The sequence below is a fragment of the Castor canadensis genome, chromosome 14 (genome assembly GCF_047511655.1).
Source record: "Castor canadensis chromosome 14, mCasCan1.hap1v2, whole genome shotgun sequence".
Taxonomy (NCBI): Eukaryota; Metazoa; Chordata; class Mammalia; order Rodentia; family Castoridae; genus Castor; species Castor canadensis.
In genome coordinates, this window is record NC_133399.1 from 25,132,398 (window position 1) to 25,157,638 (window position 25,241).

The 25,241-nt window shown below is 37.5% G+C and overlaps 1 non-coding gene and 3 pseudogenes across 1 annotated transcript; 3 read left to right on the forward strand and 1 right to left on the reverse strand.

Annotated features, from left to right (window-relative positions):
* Window positions 1–10,481: 10,481 nt before the first annotated feature.
* Window positions 10,482–23,332, reverse strand: LOC109679237 (olfactory receptor 7G2-like; annotated as a pseudogene).
* LOC141416964 (U1 spliceosomal RNA) lies at window positions 16,823–16,985 on the forward strand. The gene has a single exon (XR_012441611.1). It is a non-coding gene; the product is annotated as a U1 spliceosomal RNA (small nuclear RNA).
* On the forward strand, window positions 23,109–23,781 carry LOC141416192 (Krueppel-like factor 4 pseudogene; annotated as a pseudogene).
* A 2-nt stretch (window positions 23,782–23,783) lies between these two features.
* Window positions 23,784–24,316, forward strand: LOC109679233 (Krueppel-like factor 4 pseudogene; annotated as a pseudogene).
* The last annotated feature ends 925 nt before the right edge of the window (window positions 24,317–25,241 follow it).

The window sequence follows — 25,241 nt, forward strand, 5'->3', positions numbered from 1 at the left end:
TCAATGCTATTTATAGAGTTGTAAAATTTTAATGGTTCTAGATACACACATGATTCTCAGTGGAAGATTTAGTGTATTGAATTTTTCCTGACATTTGCAACAACCACATTAAAGGTGTTCTTTCTTTATTTCATCTCTCAACATTTTGTCTCACCCATCACTTTTCTTCTGTCGTGAACTGTGCAAGGTAGTCTGGTCTTGTCCCTGCCAGTACTTATGGACAAGACCTAATCATAATACAAATATTAAGTATATCACAGGTCACGTGATAGTCTTGGAATGTTTTGTTATCATTATTCATCACTGCCACATTCTCATACAGTTTTTTTGTTTATATGGGGTTTTTGGGTGGTGCTGGTGTTTGGACTCAGAGTTTCACAGTTGCTAGGCAGGTGCTCTATCATTTGAGACACTTTGCCAGCTCTGTTTCTGTGTGTGTGTGTGTGTGTGTGTGTGTGTGTGTGTGCGCACGCGCGTGTGCTGGGTATATTCAAGATAAGGTCTCGTAAGTTATTTGTCCAGGATGGCTTCAAACTGTGATCCTCCTGATCTCTGCCTCCTGAGTAGCTAGGATTACAGATGTGAGTCCTTGCACCCAGCTCCTATGAAGTTTTTAATTGGTTCCTCTTATGTAAATGAAGAGACTGAGACATCTCCCACACTTAAAAATTTTCTTGTTTACCAACCAAGCATTGAATTCAGAATTAAATGCAGACACGACTAATTTAAAATACTAACTGCTGCTTTTTTATTTTGAATTGCCATAGTTCATTTTTGATATATAGGCTGTTTTGGAACTTTGCACAATTTTCAGGGAAAACACCATGCATATTTTCTGTTTCATTTCTACTCATTTTCTCCAATGTGGGGAAAGAGAAAATTTGGAAAATCTAGTAGTATAATAAAGAGGACAGAAGTGAAAGATATTTAAAAAAGAGAGAGCAAGGCACAAGCAGAAGGAAAATAATAATATTCACAGAATAAAGCAGAAGTAAGTTACATAAAATGTTGGACCTTTGTACAACCATTTACACTTTTCATCAGCATCCTAAGCATCATGAAAACAGGAAACAAAACAGGAATCCAAGAATTCCTCCTCCCGGACTCTCAAAGAATTCAGAACTGCATCCCACCCTCTTTGGAGTGTCCCTGTCCATGTGCCTGGTGACAGTGATTGGGAACTTGCTCAAAATCCTGGTTGTCAGCTCTGACTCCCACTTCCACACTCACATGTACTTCCTCCTTTACAACCTGTCCTTAGTGGACATTGTTTTTGTCTCCACCTCAGTCCCAAACATGATTGTAGATATCCAAACTCATAGCAGTCATATCCTATATTGGCTGCATGACACAAATATCTCTGTTTCTAATTTTTGAAATGATTGGGATGGACTATGACTGGTTTGTGGCCATCTTTCACCCCTTAATATAATGTGATCATGAACCCTAAACTTGTGACCTGCTGGTATTTCTGTCTTCCATTGTTAATGTCTTGGACACTCTGCTCCATGCTTTGATGTTACTGACACTGTCCTTCTGCACACACCTGGCAATTCTCCTTTTTCTGGGAACTGGTTTATGTTCTTTAACTTGCTTATTTTGATAGTCACATCAATAACATCCTGGTGTATTTACTGAGCAGTCCCTTGGCTATTGGTCCCCTCTCTGGGATGATTTTTTCTTACATTCAAATTATGTCCTCTGTCCTGAAAATTCCATCAGCTGGTGGAAAGCATAAACTTTTCTCCCAATGTGGTTCATACTCACTAGTAGTTTCCTTGTTCTTTGGGACAGGTTTTGGGGTGTACCTCAGTTCTACAGGTATCCACTCTTCCCTGTCATGAACACTGTGGTGACTTCCATGATGAACCTTTTAATTTATAGCCTAAGGACATTTTGGGGCTTTGAGAATACTCATCTGTAGGATAACATCTTTCTATTGATGTGTCAGGTGTTTTTTCCTACACTTCACAATTATGCCAAAGGAAATAGGTAATGAGTGATTCAGAAATCCTGAAAGTATTTGAATACAGGATACAAAAGATCAAATTTTTGAGGATGTAAATTTTGGAATGTATGCAACTGAGATGAAAGTCTAACTGTAGTTCTTCATAGCTACCTGGCTGTGAATAGTTTAGTTCAATACTCTAAGATTTGTTTTCTCTTCTCTAAATTGGCATAGATTAATTGGAATGCAGTCATGCACCTGCATAATGATTTGGCCATTGATGGACCACACACACCACGGTGTTTCCATGAGATTATAATGGAACTTAAAATGATCTGTTACCTAACAATGTTCTCAGCCACAGTAACATATAGTGCAATACATTGTGTGTATGTGGTAACTTTGGAATAAACAAGTTTATGGTGCAACAGTTTTATGTATGGATGACACAAGCAATTTTGTACAGTGCATACTTGATCATAAATGACTGTTACTGCTTTCTGTATTTACTTTACATCTTCTTGTCATTTTACAATGCACTTCCATTAAATGAGAGATTTTTACTCTGAAACAGTATGAAGTATTGCATTGGCAGCAGGCTCATACATTGGTTGTGTGTCACATCTGTCAATTACATCATTACCATAATTGTATCCCATCCTTGATTAAATCACATTATTTATTCATGACAGTCATAGGAGCAATGAACCCCCTTGTGTGTGTGTATGTGTGTGTGTGCATATGTGTGTATGCTTGTGTATGTGTGTGTTTCACATATCAAGATATGTATTAAGGTTTGCCATCGATGTTTGTGTAAACACACACTGATGTTTGCACACAGAACAGTATTTTCTAATGTCACAGTTCTCAGAACATTTCTCTGTCACTTAGTGATGCATGGCTGTATTTGGGTAGATTTGCAATACTTCACACCATCAGTACAGTAACTATAGCTGCAATAAGATAAAAAATATTAACATCAACAATGTCAAATGGTTACAGTTCTTACTTTTCCTAACAAATAGTTCAGAGATGGGGTAAGTCAAGAAAAGCAACCAGAGGACTGCGTTTATATATTCTATATATTGGCTTCTTCTTTGCTCTGTTCCTGATTCCTCATGGCAGGAACATGTGAGACACACTAAGAATCTGACAACTGTGTACTTCCTTACTCACTTGCTGTTAGAGATAATATTTACAAGTTGTCATGCAGAAATGTTTGTTTTCTTAGAGCCAGGAGTGGCTATGCAGCCCAGGTTGGCATCAGACCCTTAATTCACCTGCTCCTGCCTTCCAAATTCTGGTATTAGAGGCATGCACCACCATACCAATCAGAAAGGTTTTTTTGTTTAAATTGACAGGCAAAATCAGTCCACACTTTTAGAGTAGAACATAATAATCCAGTATATGTTGACTTTGTGCAAATAATATATTGTATATATAATACATATATGTGAATTAATACTATAACATATATATAGTTATATATATATATATCATGTAGCATGTTTGGGTACACATTTATAATTTATAATGGCCAAATTACCATTTTAATTACATAGAACATTGATCATTTCTGTGTTGGAGACCTTTGAAATCCTCTTTAGTAATTATATTAAAATGTATAATAATTTTAAAGTATACATATATATACTACTGTACAACAGAATATTAGAATTTTTAATCTAATCCAACACTGTTTTATTATTCAATGTACAACCTCCTTCTGTTCTTCCCCCTCCCCTCTCTATTTCTATAGTATCAGTATTTTTATCTTTCTTACCTTATGAGTGAGAATGTTTGGTATTTGTCTTTCTGTACCTGCCTTTTTTTACTTAATAATTTTCTCTGCTTACATCCATGTTTCTGAAAAAGGTAGGATTTTATACATTTTCATGGCTAAATTATGCTCCATTTTGTATATAAACCACATTTTCTTTGCACATTCATTTGTTGATGTGCATCTTGGTTGATTCTACATCTCCGTTATAGTAAATCATGCTAAAATAAAGAGAGGAATGCAGGTACCTCTTGATATATTGATGTTACTTCCTTTGGACATATTCCCAGTAATGGGATGTCTGGATTAAGTGGTCACTGTGTTTCTAGTTGTTTTTTTTTTTTTTTGAGATACCTTAACACTAGGAAAATTTGTTTTTCTCATGAGCCTGAACTGGTAAGTGTCTGTCCTGTGTTTATTTCCTAGTGTTGTGATGCATTACTACCAACCTAGAGACTTTAAACAAATTGAATGCATTTTCTTATATTCCTAGAAGCCAATAAGTCTATATTTAGCCTCCATGAGCTAATGTTACACTGTCAGGATTGCTGGTTCCTGCAAGCACTTAAGGCAGAATACTTGCCTTGCTTTTGTCAGCCTCTAGTGGCCACCTATGGCCACTATGCTACTTGGTGAAATGTCCCATCCTTTTGTTCAAAGAACATTCTTTTTTCTTCTTCTGTTATCACTTTTGCTTCTTTTCTATAGATGAACCTTCCTCTAACTCCCCTGTATAAGATAAGGAGAGTTGTGATTTTATTTAAGGTCTACATAATCTAATAGATTAACCCCACATCAATATTTTAATTACATACACAAAGTTCATTTTGCCATTTTTCTTTACTTAATTTAAATTTAATTTATTTTGTACTTTGGAGAAAGAGTCTTGCTAAGTAACAGGCTGTCTTGAATTCAATATCTTCCTGCTTCTTCCTCTTGATTCCTCAGACACAGAGGTGTATGCCATGATGAACAGCTCCTTTTGCATTAAAGGGAGACATGAAAAGGTGGGAAAGAATGCATAAATAAATAAATGAGTGTTTAAAAAGCACTTAATGAAATAACAAATGACAGGAATTCCTACATACATTTTAATAATAATTCTGATTGTTAGTGGTCTCAATTTTTGAATGAAAATACACAAACTAGCAGGTTGGATTTAAAAACAAGACCAATGTGTGTTGTGATACACAAGTGCATGGAATCAATGCTAGGAATGTCTCTGTATACCTATTGTTATCCCAAACTAGCAAAATGCTATATCTTTCTTATTATCTCTTATGTTTTCTCGCCAACAAAATCAGAGAAGAAGAAGGCAGAACAGGGTCTACCTGGAAGTGGGGGGTTGTGGGAGGTGGTAGGTAAGGGGAGAGGTGACACAAACAATGTATACACATGTAAGTAAATGTAAAAAAGATAAAATAAAAGGAGAAAAGAAAAGGAAGGAAAGCAAGACTTGATTATTTATAACCAACAACAAATGTACTTCACTGGTAAAGACAAACACAGACTGAAAGTGAAAGGATGAAAAAGAGTAATTCAGGCAAATTAAGTCCAAAAGTAAGCAGACGCTATATCATATCTGACAAAGCAGACTTCAAAACAATTGGTCAAAAGACACAAAGGTCACTTCATATTGGTAAAGGTAATAATCCATGAAGAGGATATAACAATGGAAAATGTACACACTCTGAACATCAGTGCACACAATTTCATAAAGCAATCACTACTAGACATGAAAGCCCAGATAGTCTACCCCAAAACAATAGTGTGTGACATCAATACCTTACCTCATGAACAGGTCATTCAGGCAAACAAGAGAACATCAGAATTAGACAAATACAAGACAATTGAAATAGCATCCTCCATTTTATCTGATCTCAATGAAATAAAATAGACATCAAGGCTGGGCCTGATGGCTCACACCAGTAATACCAGCTATTTAGGAAGTACAGTTGGGAAGAGTATGGTTTCAGGCCAACACAGGTGAAGAGTTAGTGAAACTGCATCTCAATCCATAAGTGTGGCACGGTGTTACTCATGCAGGAGGTCATAGGTAGGAAGGTCATAGTCTCAGACTGGCCCTGTGCAAAAATGTGAGATGCTGCCTGAAAAATAAGTAAAGCAAAGGGGATGAGGGGATGGCTGAAGAGTTAAGCCACCTGCCTAGCAAGTACGAGACTCTGAGTCCAAACCTCAGTGCTGCCAAAAATCTGATCAAATCAACAGTGAAAGTATGTACAGAGAAATAAAGGAGGGAAATCGAAAAATTCTTAGAATCAAAGGAAACATTACTAACAAAAACTTCTAGCAAAAACAATGTTAAAAAGACAGTTTATAGTTATGAGTGCTTACATTAAAATATCTGAGCGTTTTCAAGTAAATAACCCAATGATCTACCTCAAACTCTTACAAAAACAATTACAAGCCAAATCTAAAGGTAGTACGTGTAAATAATCAATGAAGATAAAGGCAGAAATTAATGAAGTATAAAAAACGCAATATACCAATAAAAAATTTTGGTTCATTGGAAACATTAACAAGATTGGTAACCCCTTGGCCAAACTAATATGAACAAAGAGAGAAAAAACCAAATTAGTGAAACTAGAGGATCAAAGTTGATATCATTACAAATTCAGATAATCATTAGGGATTACATCAAAAATCTAAATCTAATGAACTACAGAATCTGAAAGAAATGGATATGTATCTACATGTACCTTCCAAAATTGAACCAAGATGATATAAGCCACTTTGCAAATCTATAACAAGCAATGAGATTGAAACAGTCATAATAAGTCTCCTAAGAAAGAGAAGCCCAATACCAGATGGAATCACTGCTGCATACTACCAGGGTGTTAAAGAACAATCAATGCAACCTCCTAAAACTCTTCCATAAAACAGACATGTAGGAGTCCTACACACTCATTCTATGAAGCCAGTATTACTCTGATGTCAAAGGCAGAAAGGGAAACAACAAAAAGGAAATTATAGACCAATTTCTTTGAAGAACTTACACAAAATATCCTCAATAAAATACTTGCAAACTAAGTTCAGGAACATATTAAAAAGATCATACACTATGATCAAGTTTTGTTTCATTCCAGGTATATAAATGTGCTTCAATATATGCAAATAGAGAAATGTAATATGCCACATAAATAAAAGAATAAGGAAAGGTCAAAAATCACATGATCAGCTCAATAGATGCAGAAAAGAACTATGACAACATTCAACAGTGCTATTGATAAAAGTTCTTAAGAAACTAGGAATAAAAGGAATGTGTATGATTCTTATAAATGGTATATTCACAAACATACAACTAACATCAGCCTAAACTTAGAAAAACTGAAACGATTCAGGAATAAGAAAAAGACATTCTTCACTTTTACTTGACATAATGCTCATATGAGTAATCAGAGCAATAAAAGGGGTACAAATCAGGAAGAAGAATTAAAATTATCCTCATTTGCACATCATATAATCCTATAATTAGAAGACCCTCAAGATGCAACTAACAATATTCTGTTGGAGATATGGCTCAAGTGGTATAGTGTGTAGCAAGTGCAAGGCTCAGAGTTCAAATTGTCAGAAAATTAAGAAACATAGAAAAACTCCTAAATTTCACATCAAAAATTTTTTTGCCAAAGTAGCAGAATGCAAAATCAACATTTAAGAATTAGTAGCTTTTCTGTATACCGAGTAGACTGAGAAAGAAATCAATCCCACTCACATAGCCTAAACAATATAACAAGGGGTGTTGGAGATAAGATGGCAGATTTCGCATTGAAAGCTGAACCTATATTTACCTACTACAAAGTGCTATTTCCATTATATTCTCTGTAATCAAAATGGAGTGGAAAAATAATTTATATTTCAGTCCCTATTAAGAATTTCATTGCCACTCGAAGAATGTATGTGTGAGTGTGAGTGTATTTACACACAATCTCATGCACATTTCAGTGCTTAGATTGAAATTATTGGTTTTGTTCACAATATTGTTACAGAAGCTTGCACATCTTCATAAAGCTATTATTCTCTGGTGTGACCTTTGTGATTAGAACTCAAAATATTTTCTCCATGATAAACTTTGTTTTAGCAGACGGACATACTGTAATCCCAAAGAAATGTGAAATGAATGCAGAGAGATAAAACATTATTACTAAACCTAAGCACTTAACTGGGTGTGGTAGTACACACCTGCAACCAGCACTAAGGAGGCTGTGGAAGGAGAATTACAAGTTCAAGGCCAGCCTGTGCTACATTGCAAGAGCTTGTCTCAAAGTAAAATTAAAGCAGCAATGTTGTTGGACTTGGGTCACACGCTAAGGGGAGAGCACATACAGGAGGTATGGGGATAGGTAGGAAACCCAAAACTTGAATAACCTTTGATGTCCCCACTGCAGAGGCACTAATACAGTAACCTTAAAGCGACAGAGGTCAATATGGGAAGGTGATCAGAAGCTAGTGAAAAGGTCAGGTAGAGATGAATCAATTCGGGTTGTAATACACTTATGCATGGAAGCAATGCTAAGAATCTCTCTGTATAGCTATCCTTATCTCAACTCACAAAAATGCTTTGTCTTTCTTATTATTGCTTATGTGTTCTCTTCAACAAAATTGGATTAAAGGAATGAGGAGGGTAGGGATAGAGGAAGGGGAGAAATGGCCCAAACATTGCATGCACATGTGAATAAATGAGTAAAGAAAAAAATGAGTAAAATAAAATTCACAAATATACACACATAAACAAAACTAGGCACCTGTGGGCATCAACTAAATACCATAAAGCAAATGCTTCATTTTGGAAGATTAACAAAGTTTTATTTAGTAGAGCAGGAAAAAGCAGGCTAAAATAGAAAGGGAGAAAGACCTACTGATATGCATGGGGTGGGGGAGAGGCTCAGAGATTCACTTCTAAAGGCCAAATTAACAATATATACAAAACTGAGATAACACAATTAAGTAAAATGTTAATATGAGTTAATTTAATAATAAATAAATAGATCATTGGAAAAATCACAAATATTTACGTAACAAAGGATAAAATAAATGGCATATAATAGTGAACTGATTTTCAAAGTCACAATAAGAATAATGTGAATTAATTCAATGCTAGTCTATACGCTTTAGAATGTAAGAGTAAATGAAATTGTGTACTGGATGATTTGGATCACCAGGAATATTTAATGGAAAGGTAAACTAGGAAAAAAGGGGGAGGTTTTCCTAAGGGGAAATACTTTAATGAAATCCATTCATCTTACACATCAATAACTCTACTACCAGAACTATACATTTTATTTCCTTCTGAAAACATGAATGAGAACATACAAATGACTTATGCACAGTAGCACAAAACAGATACAAAGAACTTAGCAGAAAACTGCTCAATATTTTTAAGCAGCCATGCAATATGTAAAAATGTAAAGTATTGAAAAGGCAACATGTACTAATAAGTCCAACAGCATGGTGAATTCTGAAACAAAATCATGTGAATAAGTTGCAGAACTTGTTCATTAAGTTCAACCCTAAGTAAGTTCAAAAAGCTGTGCATTTATGTAATAAAATTATACATTGATATTTCCAGAAGTGAGAAAATATTAAAGTTCTGTGAAAATTAATTTTGTAGGGCAAAAATGATGTTCTTCAAACAATATTTGCTACATCAATCCTATTTCTGTTCCAATTTTTAAAATGTATCATGTTTTCTCAAGGTCTTCACCTCCTCTTTGTGTCTTAGAGTTAACACGGGATTAAAAAGTTCCCTTTGCTTGAATCTCCTCTTCCCAAGCAAACAATATTTACCTATTTATCACATAAAAAAGACAACAGTTAGTGGGAAAAGATGTGGATGTTTCTGAGGCTCACATTTAGTGCACGTCAGAGATGTAGTCCACTTGATTCATGAAAGAGTAGAGTATGAATAGGCCCAGGGAGGACTCTGTTTTATGTCTTAAACAGCATTTCTAGGTATGAAACCTAACACCTGAATTTCTTACAACCACCTGGTGACCTGGGGGTAAAGAAGTTCTACGATGAGTCCAGGCCACATCATGGAGGTTTGAAGGAAGTTTAACTCTCTGTTTTACATCCTCTGTCTATAAAGTCATTGAAAGAAAGGTAGCCCTTCTTATGTGAGTGTGTTTATGTTAGGATTTCTTTCTTAATAGGCCCCAAAGCATCTTCATTGATGAGTTTCTAAAATGTCACCATCGTTCAACCCACAGATATCCTTTAATTATGCCAACTGTATAGATACTGAATCTGAGTTTAGTGGATGTTGTTATGGTATTATTACCTAGCAAGAATACGTTTTATAGTTCTATCACAGGGCATAAACGTCCACTCCTTTGCTTCACATTAGAACTCACTCTAGAATATGTCTAATTGACCTAATGATATAATCAGATAGAAGCTACTTTAATAATATGACTAGAGCTTTGTATAAATATTTCTTTGTCTCCCCACCTTCTCTAAGTTGTCATCTTCTGAGAAAGCTCTGCCAAATAATTGCTAATATGCAGTCTATGCTATATGCCCTGTTTTGTAGCACCAGAGCAAAAAATGTGTTTACTTTATAGAAATCACAAGTCAAATATCATGGAACTACACCAAAAAGAATGTCAGGTTACCAGCAAAATTTAAATGTACCTGATCATTGTGTCCTATCATAATTTTGAAATACATAATGCTCACCAGGGTTCCTGCCACTTTGACTTACTCTAGAATGTGAAGCTTAAAGCAAATGATACATCACAGAAGTGAAGGTTTCCTACTAATAAATTTCCTCAAGGCTTCCTTCATCTCTCTGTTCCATAAACTATAGATAAAGGGGTTCATCATTTGAGGGACCACAGAATACATCACTGAAGCCACTGCAGTTTTTCTGGGTGTGTTACTCACTGCAGAGCTAATGGACACCCCAAAACCAGTCCCATAGAACAAGGAAACTACAGACAAATGAGACCCACAGCTGGAAAAGGCTTTATACTTTCCTTCAGGTGATGGCATTCTCAGGGCTGAGGACACAATGTAAATATAAGAGGAAATGATTCCAGAGAGTGGAATGCCTCCATATATGCAAGCTGCCAGATACATCACAATGTTGTCAATAAGGGTATCTGAACAGGAGAGATTAATGACTTGAGCAAGTTCACAGAAAAAGTGGGGGAATTTCCAGGTCTGTGCACAAGGACAGCTGCAAAATCATTAGACTGTGGAGTAGGCCATCCACAATGCTAAGGAACAAAGACAATAGGCACAGCAGAACACAACAGTGATGATTCGTAATGACTGTGTACCTTAGGGGATGACAGATGGCCACATAATGATCATAAGCCATTGCTGCAAGTAGACTGTTTTCCAACCCAGCAAAAAACCAGGACAAAGTAGACCTGGCTGAGGCAGCCTGCATAGCTGATGGCTTTGCTCTGACCCTGGATGTTCACCAGCATCTTGAGGACTGTGATGGTGATGAAAAAAATGTCAGTGAAGGACAGGTTGGAGAGGAAGAAGTACATGGGGGTGTGGAGGTGGGGATCAGTGCTGATAGCCAGGATTCTGAGCAGGTTCCCAAGCACTGTGACCAGATACATTGTCAGGAATAGTGCAGAGAGTACAGGCTGAAGTTCTGGATCATCTGACAATCCCAGGAGAAGGAATTCGGAAACAGCTGTTTGGTTTCTGGGTTTCAGAATCTAAGGTAAAAGATGGGTGACGAGAGGATAAATTTTGTTATTCCTGGAACAAAAGAAGTAGCAGCTTTACCCTGAAAATGTCAGAGATGCCGATGTTTGCTGATTTGAAACCCTGAGACAAGGACTTTTGATATAGGATTTAACAGACCTCTGGACGTATCTTAGAATTTGAGAGTTACTATTCTGAATGTCCTCTGTATTGTGAACCCAGGTGAATATTAAAATATCTCTCTAGGCTTATATGTCCTCCCACACGTCCCTTTCTCACTTTTTCTCTGTACTCACCTATTTGTCCAATTTGTATTGAGCACTAACAGTCTCACATTATTTTGCCAAAAATCAAGAATTAAGTAAAAGGGGCAAAATGTACCCCTCCCAGAACAATAATCAAGGGAAAAAAGCAATTAGTAAGTTTTAAAGGTGGGCACTGCATAAGTGGTGATTTTGAAATATTTGTGCATGGAAAAAATAATAAATATATGAGTAAAAAACAAAGGCATGGTTTTAAACTTTGATGATTACTTTATACTTTTACACAAATGGAAATGAAGGACTAAAGTGATGAATTCTGTCTCTCCCAAGGAAAAATCTACTCTGAAGTTTGTAGTTTACATGTGATTATTTAGGAATAGCTACAAGGACAATTAATAAAAATCTTAGGCTACTAAAAATACATGTGAAAAAAACAGCAATTTGCTGATGCTCAAAAACAGAGACTTACAATATAACAGTAGCATCAGGTACATCCTGTGGAACTTGGGTTTACATGTGCAGAACACAAAAATGAGCAGGAGAGCATAAATCATTTGATGTAATTCTTATAAACATACTCCCTGAATAACATCTGGATCCCAAGCTCTTGCCCTTTTATTTAGTACTGGGATTTGAACTTAGTTTGCTGGGAGGGACTCTAACACTGGACCACATGAGTTATGTCTCCAGTCATTTTTTCTCTGGTTATTCTGGAGATATGGTCTCACTTTTGTCCATACCAGCCTGAAAACATGATCCTTCTAATCTCAACTACCACATAAGCTTGTGATGACAGGTGCATGCAACCACAAACAGTTATTTGTTGAGATGGGATCTTGTAAACTATTTGCCTGGGCTGCCTTTGTGCATCAGTCTTCCAGATCTCAGACCACCAATTAGCTAGAATGACCGTATGACCACAGGCACCCTGCACAGCACTTATTTTTGAAATTAGGAAAAATTCTTAAACTGAGTATCCATAGGGTCATCATCCATCCAATGTGGACAGTTTAAAAACTTTCTGCAGGTGTTGCAATGGTGAGCAATGGACAGATGGAAAACTACTGGAATAATGCTCAGGATCTGGGAACATTACAGGAATATTTCCCATTGGGATTATTTTATGTCAGACAAAAGCATCTGACATGTTTCTACCCTAGAGAAGAAGTGGTCAATGGGGCAAATTAAGAAAAGAAAAAAAAAGAAAGGATGTCCTTAGCCATATAGCTAAAAATTTTAGTGGCAATGGATTTCATGTTCTCACCTTTCCCATGAGAGTCTTGTTTATATACAGAGCAAAGGAAGGAAATATCAATGACACCAGCATTCAATCAGCATGAATGTATGGTAGCTAATATGAGTTCAATGATAAAACTAATTGGGAATACAAATCAATACAAGCATTAGAAAACCTCTGACAGAAAAAATGTATAGTTAGGTATACTTAAGAAATTTATTTTATGTTTCTGAGAAATTTAAAAATATTAATCAAGCAAATATGTTTATGTCTATTATGGATCATTGAAAAGTAACAAAAACTAGTAAAATAACATTGGAAGTCTGGACACCAACATATGTACTTGAATCTGTTTTTTGGAGAATTTTGTTTCCATTCATTCCCCAGTGCAGCAGGTACACTAAACTTGGGAACATGATGCTACAGTTTTTATTGATTTGGTATTATTATTACATGAAGAACGGCTTTGTTTTTACATTTCACAAAGCTCTCTATGAAGAGCACTGTGCTATGCATGCCATTACACTGTTGGATTTCTTTTTATACATTTTTATCAATGTTGATATTTCCAATTCTGCTTCACCAATGTTACCTACCATGGAGTGTTCTGCTATATTGTCACAATTTATTTCTGCAATTCTATTCTGGGTGATAATGAGGCATTCCCTTTTTATACTTCAGATAAAGATAGATACACATATAGTATGAAACCAAGAAGAAGGGTAACACCCTCATTGGTGTTGCTTCTAAGAAATGATGGAGCATAATCGAGGGGAATATTATGGTTTTCAGTGCAAACATTACCATTATACATGAAGCTGGTATAGCAGAGAATCAACATTTGTTGATTGTGGAAAAAGATTAATGAAAATATTTATAAATATTACATTATCTCTGCTGTTGTTACAACTTAAAATAGTTTAGATTTTTTTCTAGCATACATTAATTTTTCAAAGGGGATCATTGTGATGATTCTCTATATAGTGTGTTTTGATTAAATTCACCCCCTCCATTTTTTTCTTATCTCCCATTCTATAGTTTTTAAATAAGGAACAGTTAGACCAAGGAGGTAGATTCCTGGTGTTTGTAGGTCTACACTTCCTTCCCTACAGTACTCAAAATCATTAAGCAGAGAAGATGCCAGATTTCTTCTATATGTATATTTATGGGTAAGTGATGGAGAGATAAGTTTAAGCTGACCAGAACCATTCCACCACCACCACACAAGGGGTGCAAGTAAGCATAAAAATTTTATCATACTCATCCTGTTGGAGAAGAGGGATATTTATGCTCAAAAGGAAAATGTTTGCTGCCACTATAGCCACAGTAGAAGAAAACACAATAAGAAATGCATTGAGTAATGACACATCAGTAGAAAAGAACATGGCACAATGACAGACACTTGGACCTGAGTATGATGGGGAAATTGCTATTGAGTATCATTTGCAGTTTCCTTACAGCCTCATCTTGTTGAAACTTCCTGAACACCTACTTCATTCCCAAAGCATTACCTGTGTGACTTTGTGTTACCTGGCTGACATCCTTGTGAGAGAGGGCTTTTCAGCTCTTCTGGATTTTGGATGAACACAGATGATTTGTTTTCAGGATGGGAAGAGAGACCAAATGAGGAACCGAGCTCTGTGCCATAAACATATCTCTGAGAGTACACTCAGGTGTTGCTGCCTGATTAGGAAGGTCTGTTTGTGAGGTGGCCACAGACAGAATATTTGCTGTTCCTGTATCTCTGTGGGCCCAATATCCAAAGCTCCCTATTAGTCAAACACCTTTATTGTCTTTAGGAAACCAGGGCAGTGTGAGTCCTTAATGACCAATAACTTAGGAAGACAGGGTTGAATTCCTTAGCTGAAAGCCAAATAATCATCTAGTGATCACCACTTGTTTCTCCTTACTTACATTTCACACATGCATACAACACAGATCATCTCTAACTCATGACCAGTGTTGCCTGATTAGGTATAATCAATTGGATTTCTAAATTTTAACCCTAATTTTATGTGCATAAAAATAGTTTTATATGTGGCTATGGAAGTACACTTATAATACATAAAAATACAAACATTTACAGGAGATGCTACGTGTCACTGAATGTTTCCTGGACTTTGGTCATCATTTGTATTTTTTGCCAGCAGATTCTAATCTATAATAGTCAGTTCTAACTATGACCGAAAGACAAAAATGGGTTAACTTTTTTAAGGTTTCATAAGCCCAGTATCCAAATTTTTTAACAATAATTCTAGGATATAATTTTCATCACATTAGGTGATCATGGACTGAAGTTATGACTGTCTGTTTTTAATAATTTTTTTCATAAATTACAATGTCACTGTAAAATCAGTAGCATGCAAGTTTATCCACATCCTAACACACATAGTGATAATTAAATCATAATCAATAGGTGAAGACTGATCTCTTTGTTAATACTCATGCAAAAGTACTTTATCTTTAATGAATTAAGTGTTCTCATGTTTATCAATGTTTCACAGCATATTGGTTCTATATGAAATTTTTTAAATCAAGTGTTTCTGATACATCATTTGAAACTCATATAAGACCAGATGTTATTGTTATGTTCCCTTGAATTCTCTTACTCACAATAATTTCAAACAAAAATAACACCAAAAACATGAAAAGACATAACCGATCTCATAAAACAAAACAGTTATAAATAACACAACATAAACCCAAACATAAAGACTGATTGGGATAAAATGAAGGAGCTCAACATATTTCTGTACAAAAGGAAAAAGTTAGTCTCTTTAGGTAATGAGGGTTAAATATGCTAGAGGAAAATAGGTGCTTGAAGCCAAAGGCAAAAGTGGAAGTCCCATACTTGAAAAATATAGGTAAACAGAAATTATAGAGTCTAATTAGGATCATGAATGTGGACTTAGAACAAAGTATCAGAAAACTCACTAAAGTTCAAATGAACTATGTTATCTTCTGGATTATTGTATGGATTATGATATTGTAAAAATCACAACCTAGGGGTCATCCCACTGAAATTGAGTAGTAGAGAATTAAATGGTGATTGAGGAAAACAGTGGGTTATTCATTGAACAACGGATTCATATTATGAATATATAAGGAGATTAAAATTTTAAACATCAAAAGAACAAGTAATCCAACTAGTAGGAGGGCCAAAAAATTGAATAGACAATATTTTAAAGAACACACACAAATGGTCAATAAATATAAGAAGAAATATTCAACATTCTTAGTCATAAAAGAAATTAAAAATGATTCTATCTCACCTATTAGAATGGTGATCATCAAATAATAATAATAATAAACAATCAATGACAAATGATGACAAGGATGATTTGGGAGGGAAAGAATCCTTATAGACTATTGGTGGAAATGCTAAGTGTAGCCCCTATGAAAATGGGTATGAAACCTCTTCAAATAACTAAAAATAGAACAACCATATGACCTTGTGATATCATTCTTGAGCATATATCCAACAGAGTAAGTCAACATATAATACAGACTCCTAAAGACCAGTGTTTATGACAGCCCCATTCACAAAAATCCAAGCTGTGAAACAGCCTAGGTGTCCACAATGCTGAATGAATATTATTCAGCCATAAAAAGAATGAAATTATGTCATTTTCTGGAAAATGGATGGAATTGGAAATCATGATGTTGAGTACGTAAAATTTAGTATCAAATATATTAAATAAAAATATAATATAAAAGTATATATTGATATGCATAATACGCTACATGAAATGAAATATCTATATGTGTATATAGATATATACATATGTGTATACACACACACACACACATATATATATATTTATATTCAGTATTGCATGTAAAGCTCGTTTTTGGAGGAATTGGGATTTGAGCTCAGGACCTCATGATTTCAAACACGACCACTTGATATACTTACCTGGCAGGTGAGATACCAGGATCATGAAGGTGCCTTCCCAAGGATGAAGCTTATCATTTTCAGTCCAGATGTGCTCATCCTGTCATTTCCCCAATTGAGGCAAACTTGACTGCATAATTTGTGGTAGTGGGGGACTGCATTCTCACTAACCCCCGGCTTAAAAAAACAGAACATCTTGAGTTACACCCACAGACCTTTTTGCTTAAGTTTATATATGTATATAAATTTATATAACTTTTTAATTATCAAAAATTAATTTTCTTAAATGTACAAAAAGGTTTCATTGTAGTGCTTTCGTTTATCATGTACTATAATCAAATTCACCCCATCTATATTACTATATTATAACCATCTTTCTTCTTTAATTTATATTTTAAATAGGAACACGAATTTTCCCCAGGGCCAGCTGTGGAATCTCCTCCTCTTTTACTTCTGTCTCCTCAGTAGCTGGGATTATAGACACGTGCCACCACACACAGGTTGATTTTTGAGATAGGATCTAACTAACATTTTTGTTCCATGTGGCCTCAAACCATGATTCTTCTATCTCTGCCTCCAAGGAAGTGGGATTAAATAAATTCATCTCTAATTTTTTTCTTGGATCCTAGTACTCATGATGTGGAGGCAGGAAAATTGCCAGTGCAATGTCAGGCTGCAGTACATGGTGAAATCCTGCCACTCCTACCCCTGCAAAAATATGTTTTCCTGAGCTGCAAGTATAGCTCTGTAGTAGAACACTTACATTTCACATGCAAGTCCCTGGGTTTGCAGTTTGGAACCACAAAATAAGCAGACAAATAATAAATTATTAAAATGCCTTCATTTTATTGAAGCATGTACAGGTTGAAGATAGGCTTCAACTCTTCCACAGGAAATAATGTTTATGTAGAACTTCAGCGTGTGACCATACGTGAAACTAGTGTTGGTGCTGATACTACAAATACGGTGCACAAGATCACACTAAAAAAATTTTAGATTATTGCTTTGCTCTTCGTTGTTATTTAAATATATTCATTTGAGTAACTTGAATTTTCCACTGCTTTTAGCAGTTTTTTTCCAGTGCTGGTGATCAAATGCAGAGCCTCATGCGTGCTAGTTAAGTGATCTACCACTAACCTACACTGCCAGACATACACAGGTGTTTAAAATGGCTGAGTTGATCAGTAAGTTTTTAGTTATGATTATTTACATTGTTGCCGTGTACCAGGCAGGAGGGCTGGAATAGAAACATGCTGTGTTCTGAGGAGACAGGGGGATGGGATGGCAAAGCAGAGAGATACAACTGAAAGAATTGAAACATGAATGTCACATTGCACTGGGGAAATAAAATAGCCAATGAAGTTTCATGCAGCCACCTGTGGTTTGAGCTTTGCTTTCTGCTTCTGTAACCTGCTTGCAAGGGAATATAACAGGAGGCTTCTTTGTTCTCAGGGCTCAGCCTTTGCTCTCTGCTGGGTCTGTGCCGGCATGATAAACGTTGCTTCCTGCTAATCTGCCTCAGTGTCCTGTATCTCAGCTGGTAATTTCCCTAAACAGTGGTTCTGGGGATTGAACTCAGGGCCTCCCAAATGCTAAGCAAGCACTATTCCATCCACTGATCCACACCCTGCCCTCATTTTATCTGATGTGAGACATATTTAAACTTTTAACGTCATGACCTTACGTATTTCTTGTTTAAGGCTTTATACTTTGTGATGATATTTGAGAGTACTGTAATCTATTATATTTTGTTGTTTCATGCTGCATTTTATTTTCCAAAATTCTTCAGTAATTTTTCAAAAGAATTGAGTATATTGGGTTATTTTTTCCTTGTGTCCACCTTATCTGATTTGGGCAATCATGTTGTAGTATTGTTAAAATACATGTTAGAGAATATATTTTAAAATTGTTTTCAGAAATATTTTCTTTAAACTTGCAATTCACTCAGTATGACTTGGTGGTCAAATATCCATATGACACTGTCTTTTAAAATTTTTTATTAGAATGTATTAGTTGTACAAACATGCTTCATTTTGATACATATAAAAATATTGAGCTCATTTGTTTAGTGTATAGTTATAACATTGATCAATTTAAAATATTTAATATTTCCAAGATGATTGCTTTATTTATCGTTTTGAGAGAGAATTGTAGATAGTTATAAATCCACTTCAGATCAACCATTCTCCTTGTGCTTTGAACTCATACACTATGGATTAATTTAGTGCATAGCAGTGTAGATTCTCTCATCTCCTACCTCTATGGTCAATTTTTCATCCAGTGCTTATGAGTTTGTCCTCAAAAATCCTGCCATGGCCTCTTACCCTGTTTTAGATACAACTTCATTATTCTTAACCCTTTAAAGAAAAACACTTCAAATGAGATCGCTAGCTCACTCTTCTATATTTTTCTCCTCCCATATTTTCCTCAGGTCAATCCAATAAGGCTTTGGCTTGACTTCTCACCTGTAAAGATCAAGCTTGCCCTCACTCATCACCAGTCAGGTCTCTGCTCATGAATTTGTAAGACTTGTTTTCTGCTACCATCTGAAACGATTAATGTCAAAAATCATGCACCAACTCAACAGAGAGAATGGGTAAGTTCTACCTTGGAGACTTCAGTAAAACATTCAGATCTTTTAAGTCCACAATCATGAGTCTAAGCAAGGCTTGAATTTCTTTCAGTCATATTTCTCAAGTAAATTAAATTGGACTCTGTTCCTGGGAACTAATCTTTAGAATATTTAGTTCTCACTACATGGAAAGAGGAAGAACATTCTTATTCATGGAGATGAATCCAGAGGGCCTTGTATACTATCCACTCTCCATGGCATGTTTGAGTTCCTCTTTTGTTATATGAAAGCTATCTTATTTTTAAAAATTACTATTCTCTTTATGGTACATTGAAAAAGTGATCTTGTATGTGGTGAGGAGTGTCTTTTATATTGAATCTATTATTAATGTTGTAAAATAAATGCATTTAAGATGCCAAAGGAAGACATTATACTATTATTTTGCCATAAAATACAAATAAGCCTTGAAAGTTCTAAATTCATATATAAGAAGTTAACTTGTTGATGCACAAATGAAAATATTAAATTCAAAAATGAAAGATTTTAAAATGAGATTTTACACTCTTTGTCATAAAAATAAGCAAAGCTGCTGAGTTTATGGACACATCTACACAATATGGGTTTTTGGTGACACTGTAATTAGATCACCATCATAACTAAAAATAGTAGAGCCCACTTCCTTCAGAATAGAAATACGTCCTTTTCTCAAGCACGATACATGTTTTTAAATGTTCTGACATTTACTTGCATTCCTCTGGTAGTGTTGGGCAGGGGTTTTGATCAACATATTAGTTTGCTAGCTTTCCAAACTGATGGATGCAAATGGAGGCTCATTTTCTCAAGATCTGCAGCCAGAAGGTCAATGTTCAAATTTCAGTAGAAGTTATTTCTTCCTAGGCATTTATCCATGGCTTTTAGATGGTCCTCATCTTGCCAGTGTTCTGGAACAGAACAAAGAGGAGTGGAATATGCAACAGTTGAAGCCACAAAAGCAGCAGCATCAACAGCCCCCAAGGTGTAGCTTGGGGGCAAGGGGTCAATGACTGGAGATCCCACACCCAAACAGGAAAGAGCAGTCATCTTCACTTGGGAAGGACAACAATGAACATTGACTGTATTGCTCTACAGCTCCTTATAGAAGACCATTTATAATGGGCTGATGGCAGCTGACATTGGCAAATGGAGCTACTTACCAATATTTAGTTATATTATTACATAGATGATATTTTGTTGACCTTTGCAGCTCTCTTTCAGATTTGGAGAATGCTGTTCCTCTCCTGACCACACATTTGAAATAGTGTGGACAAGCAATCAATGACCACAGATTGCACAGGCTGTCTAGATAGATAAGAGTAACATGATTCCTGATGCCATTGTAGATAAGATTCATGCTTACCTATGCCCTCAACAGTTAAAACTGCACAGGTCTACATGTTATTTCTGGATGTACAGGTAACCCCTGAGGGGTTGAATGGGGTCTTTGGGCAGGTAATCTTTGGGCACTTGGAATATTGATAGGTCTTTATACCCCTTCTGGCACAGCTAAAAGGAGCCAAATGGGACTAGACAGAGGAGGCAGAGAAATATGAAAACTGCACAGGCCCTACATGCTTTTGACCATTGTAAACCCTGTGAGCTGGATATGCATGTAACCCTTGAGTTGAATGGGGCCTATAGCAGAGATCTGGAAGACAGCAACAGTCAATTGGTTTTGGTCATTACCCATGGAAAGAGCAGAGTTAGGTTATTCCCTTATTGGGAAGCAGTTGTCCCTAGTGGATACCACTTTGTTTTCTTTTATAAGTTTTTTATTAGGTTATATGCATTATGTGGGGGGATTCATAGTAACAATTGCGATTATGTTTATATTATACATTAGTTACATCACCCCCACCCTCTCTCCTCCTTAATCCCCTCCCTGCCTCACTTAAAGTAATTGCAAGATGTTTCTTCATTCTATTTAATATGAATATATTAAGGCCATCAACCATATACTCTCACCTTAAGCTCCTTCATTCATCCTCCCACTAGTATCCTCCCACACACACTGTACCTATTTTACAGTTCTATCTTTCATTATTAGTATTTAAGTCAAGTTCAAAGGGGTTTCCCAATGTACCCCTGCTGTGAGTATACTTTGCTTCGGTCCATGAAACCCCTTCCATTACTCTCCCTTACCCCTTTACTTACTCCCCCCCCCCCATTTTTCAATTGTTTTCAATATATATCCTTATATCCTCTACCTTTACAGGTGTTATGTTTTACAATATTATTGATGCTCTATCATTCTCTTTTCTTTTCCTTCTTTTCCCAAGTTCTATAGAGTAGTTTCCCTGTTACCAACCTGTTCTACATTTCAGTTTGTATGTGATCATGATTGTTTTTGTGTATATAACATCAGAGGACATTACTAAAACTTCCCTTTAGCAAGACACACAACTTACCCTATTGTGGGATAAATAAGACATTTATCTGCAGTGACAGCACAGACTCCCACCCTTGTCAAATGGGGGGCATATTTGCAGCAGAGGGGGACATTATTTCTGGTCCCCTACAAGCTGAGTAGCAGACCATGTTGGATCCCAATGTTGTACACTAGTGAATTTTTTGGAGAGGGCTACACCAGGTACTGAACCTCTACTTAGACCTTTTGAGGACAATAAGGCTCCTATACCAGAAGATGCCACGTGTATGAATAGTTCCTGCCATGGACAACTGGCAGTATAAGATTTCGTGACAGTACAGCCAAGCACAGACACCATATGATAGGATGCTGGAGTAGATCACAGTAAAAAATGGACTGAGCTGTGATCAATGTGGCTTATGAATATCAATGATCCTGGACTGTAATTTATCCGTATTGATAGTTGGGCTGTGTACCAAGGACTTACAATATAAATTTCCTGGTGCTAAGCCAGAGGGTGGTTGATGGTCCATTTCCTCTAATGAGAGCAAGACTTATAGCAAGACCTTTGGACAGTGGATCCTCTCCAAGAATGGTAGGTACCCACCCCTCATGTCATTATGACATATTGTTACTGCTGTCATAGCCAGCAGTGCCCGCTGGTTACTTATTGTTACGGTCTATATTGTGGTTAGAGCCTGTGAGTACAATGTCCCTCCCTTCTCACCAAGGAACCACACAGAAGACCACTCGATTGTACAGTGGCTGCCCTGAAGGGGTGGATTGTAGTGAAAATGATTATATAGGCTAATCAGCAGTACACAGGTGCATTCACTGTTGCTAGGTAACTGATCAAGGACAACTAGTTACGTAACTAGTGACTGGATTCACCTGCTCATTAGATGTAATAACTTTTCAGAATGTCATTTCTCTCTCTATCTCTCTCTCTCTCTCTGTCTTTCTCTCCCCCATATATAAAAGAGGCGGTGGCTGGCGACGGCGGCGGCACCGGGAGCCGCCGAGTGCCCCTCCCCGCCCCACTGGCCCCCCACACACCCACACACACGTGGCCCGCGCCTAGGGCCGTGCGCGCCCAGCGCAGCCCCCAGGACTCCGCGCCCTGCGCCGCCGCCCAGCTCTCAGCTCCGCGCCACCGCGGCCATTCTCACCTGGTGGCGCCGCCTGCCCACCGCCCTGGCCACAGCCCCTGCGCCTAAGACGACAGCCAGCGGCCTCGACAGCGGTGGGGGACATTGCTGAGTCGAAGAGAGCGCAGCCTGGCCACCGGACCTACTTACTCGCCTTGCTGATTGTTTATTTTTATTATAAGAGTTTACAACTTTTCTAAGAACTTTTGTATACAAAGGAACTTTTTTAAAAAAGACATCTCCAATATATATTTAATCCAAAGAAGAAGGATCTCTGGCAATTTGGGGTTTTTGGTTTGGGGCTTCATTTCTAAATCTTTTTTTTTTTTCACCTTCGTTGACTGGGGTTCGGGCACCCCCGCTGCTTCGGGCTCCCGAGGACTTTCTGGGACCCCACATTAATGAGGCAGCCACCTGGCGAGTCTGACATAGCTGTCAGCGACGCACTGCTCCTGTCCTTCTCCACATTCGCGACCGGCCTGGCGGGAAGGGAGAAGACACTGCGTCCAGGAGGTGCCCAGAATAACCGCTGGCGGGAGGAGCTCTCCCACATGAAGCGAATTCCCCCGGTGCTTCCTGGCTGCCCCTTCAACCTGGCGGCGACAGTGGCCTCCGACCTGGAGAGTGGTGGAGCCGGCACGGCGTGCGGCAGTAACAACCCGGCCCTTCTACCCCGGAGAGAGACTGAAGAGTTCAACGATCTCCTGGATCTAGACTTTATTCTCTCCAACTCGCTATCCCATCAGGAATCGGTGGCCCCCACTGTGTCATCATCAGTGTCAGCCTCATCCTCCTCCTCTCCGTCAAGCAGCGGCCCTCCCAGCGAACCCTCCACCTGCAGCTTCAGCTATCCATCCGATCCGGGCCTGGGGCGACCCGGGCGTGGCACCCGGTGGTGGTGGCGCCCTACAGCGGCGGGCCGCCGCGCGTGTGCCCCAAGATCAAGCAGGAGGCGGTCTCCTCGTGCACTGTCGTCGGCCGGCCCCTGGAGGCCCACTTGGGCGCAGGACCACCGCTCAGCAATGGGCACCGGCCGAGCGCACACCACTTCCCCCTGGGGCGGCAGCTCCCCAGTAGGACTACCCCGACCCTGAGTCCTGAGGAACTACTGACCAACAGGGACTGTCACCCTGCTCTGCCTCTTCCCTCAGGATTCCATCCCATCCGGGGCCCAACTACCCACCTTTCCTGCCGGACCAGATGCAGTCTCAGGTCCCGCCACTCCATTACCAAGAACTCATGCCACCCGGTTCCTGCCTGCCAGAGGAGCCTAAGCCAAAGAGGAGAAGAAGGTCGTGGCCCCAGAAAAGGACGGCCACCCACACTTGTGATTATGCGGGCTGCGGCAAAACCTATACGAAGAGTTCTCATCTCAAGGCCTGAGTTACTGACTAAAGAACTTCTATTCTGGTGTTTGGCAATTAATCTCCTCATACCACATTTAGTCCCCTGTTTAGCACTATTGGGGATTGAACCCAGGGCCTCATGCATGCTTGGCAATTGCTGCACTACTGAGCTGCATCCCCAGCCTAGTTAGTCTATCTAGCTGAAACCAGTAAGAGCTCTTTGACTTCAGTCCACTCACAATGATATGTTTGTTTTGGGTTTTTTGTGTTTATTTTGGTTGCTGGGATGATTTTATTAAAATATTTTACTGTTTTCTGTGGTTCCTGGTAAAATTAAAAATGTTTATAAGCTCATGATGACTTTACATATGCTGTCTCCTTTCTAGTTGAAATTGAATGAGGTGAAAGGGATGAGAAAGTCATTTCAAAGCCATCTTGCAATAAATTTCAAATGAATACCTCACAAATTGTAAATCCATACAGAATGAGAGAACAGGGTATTAAATATATTGATTAACGACCTAAAATATTGAAGTTCTGATAGAAATGGTTTAAAAATTCACATCAACATAATTAACATTTCCATCTGGTAAATGATGGTTGGAAAGTGACACGATGTGCTGAGATTTTAGAAATGTCTCGATAATACTGTCATATGGTGACTTATGATAAAATTAACACCTGCCTTTTTAAAAATGAAGCATAAATTCAACACATTTTATAAAGGAAATTATTAAAAACTTTATTGATAACATTGAGTATTGAAAATCTATTAATGAAATTCCAACCATGCAGTCATTGTGCTGTGTATATATTCAGAATCACAAATGTCTAAACAATAAGATTAAAATCTGTGAAAAATATTTTTAAAACTTAAGGTTTGGTCAACATCAATCTTATGTAAAAGAAACACTGCTGAGGTGAATATAGTGGATTTACTTTGTATATATGTGTGATAATAT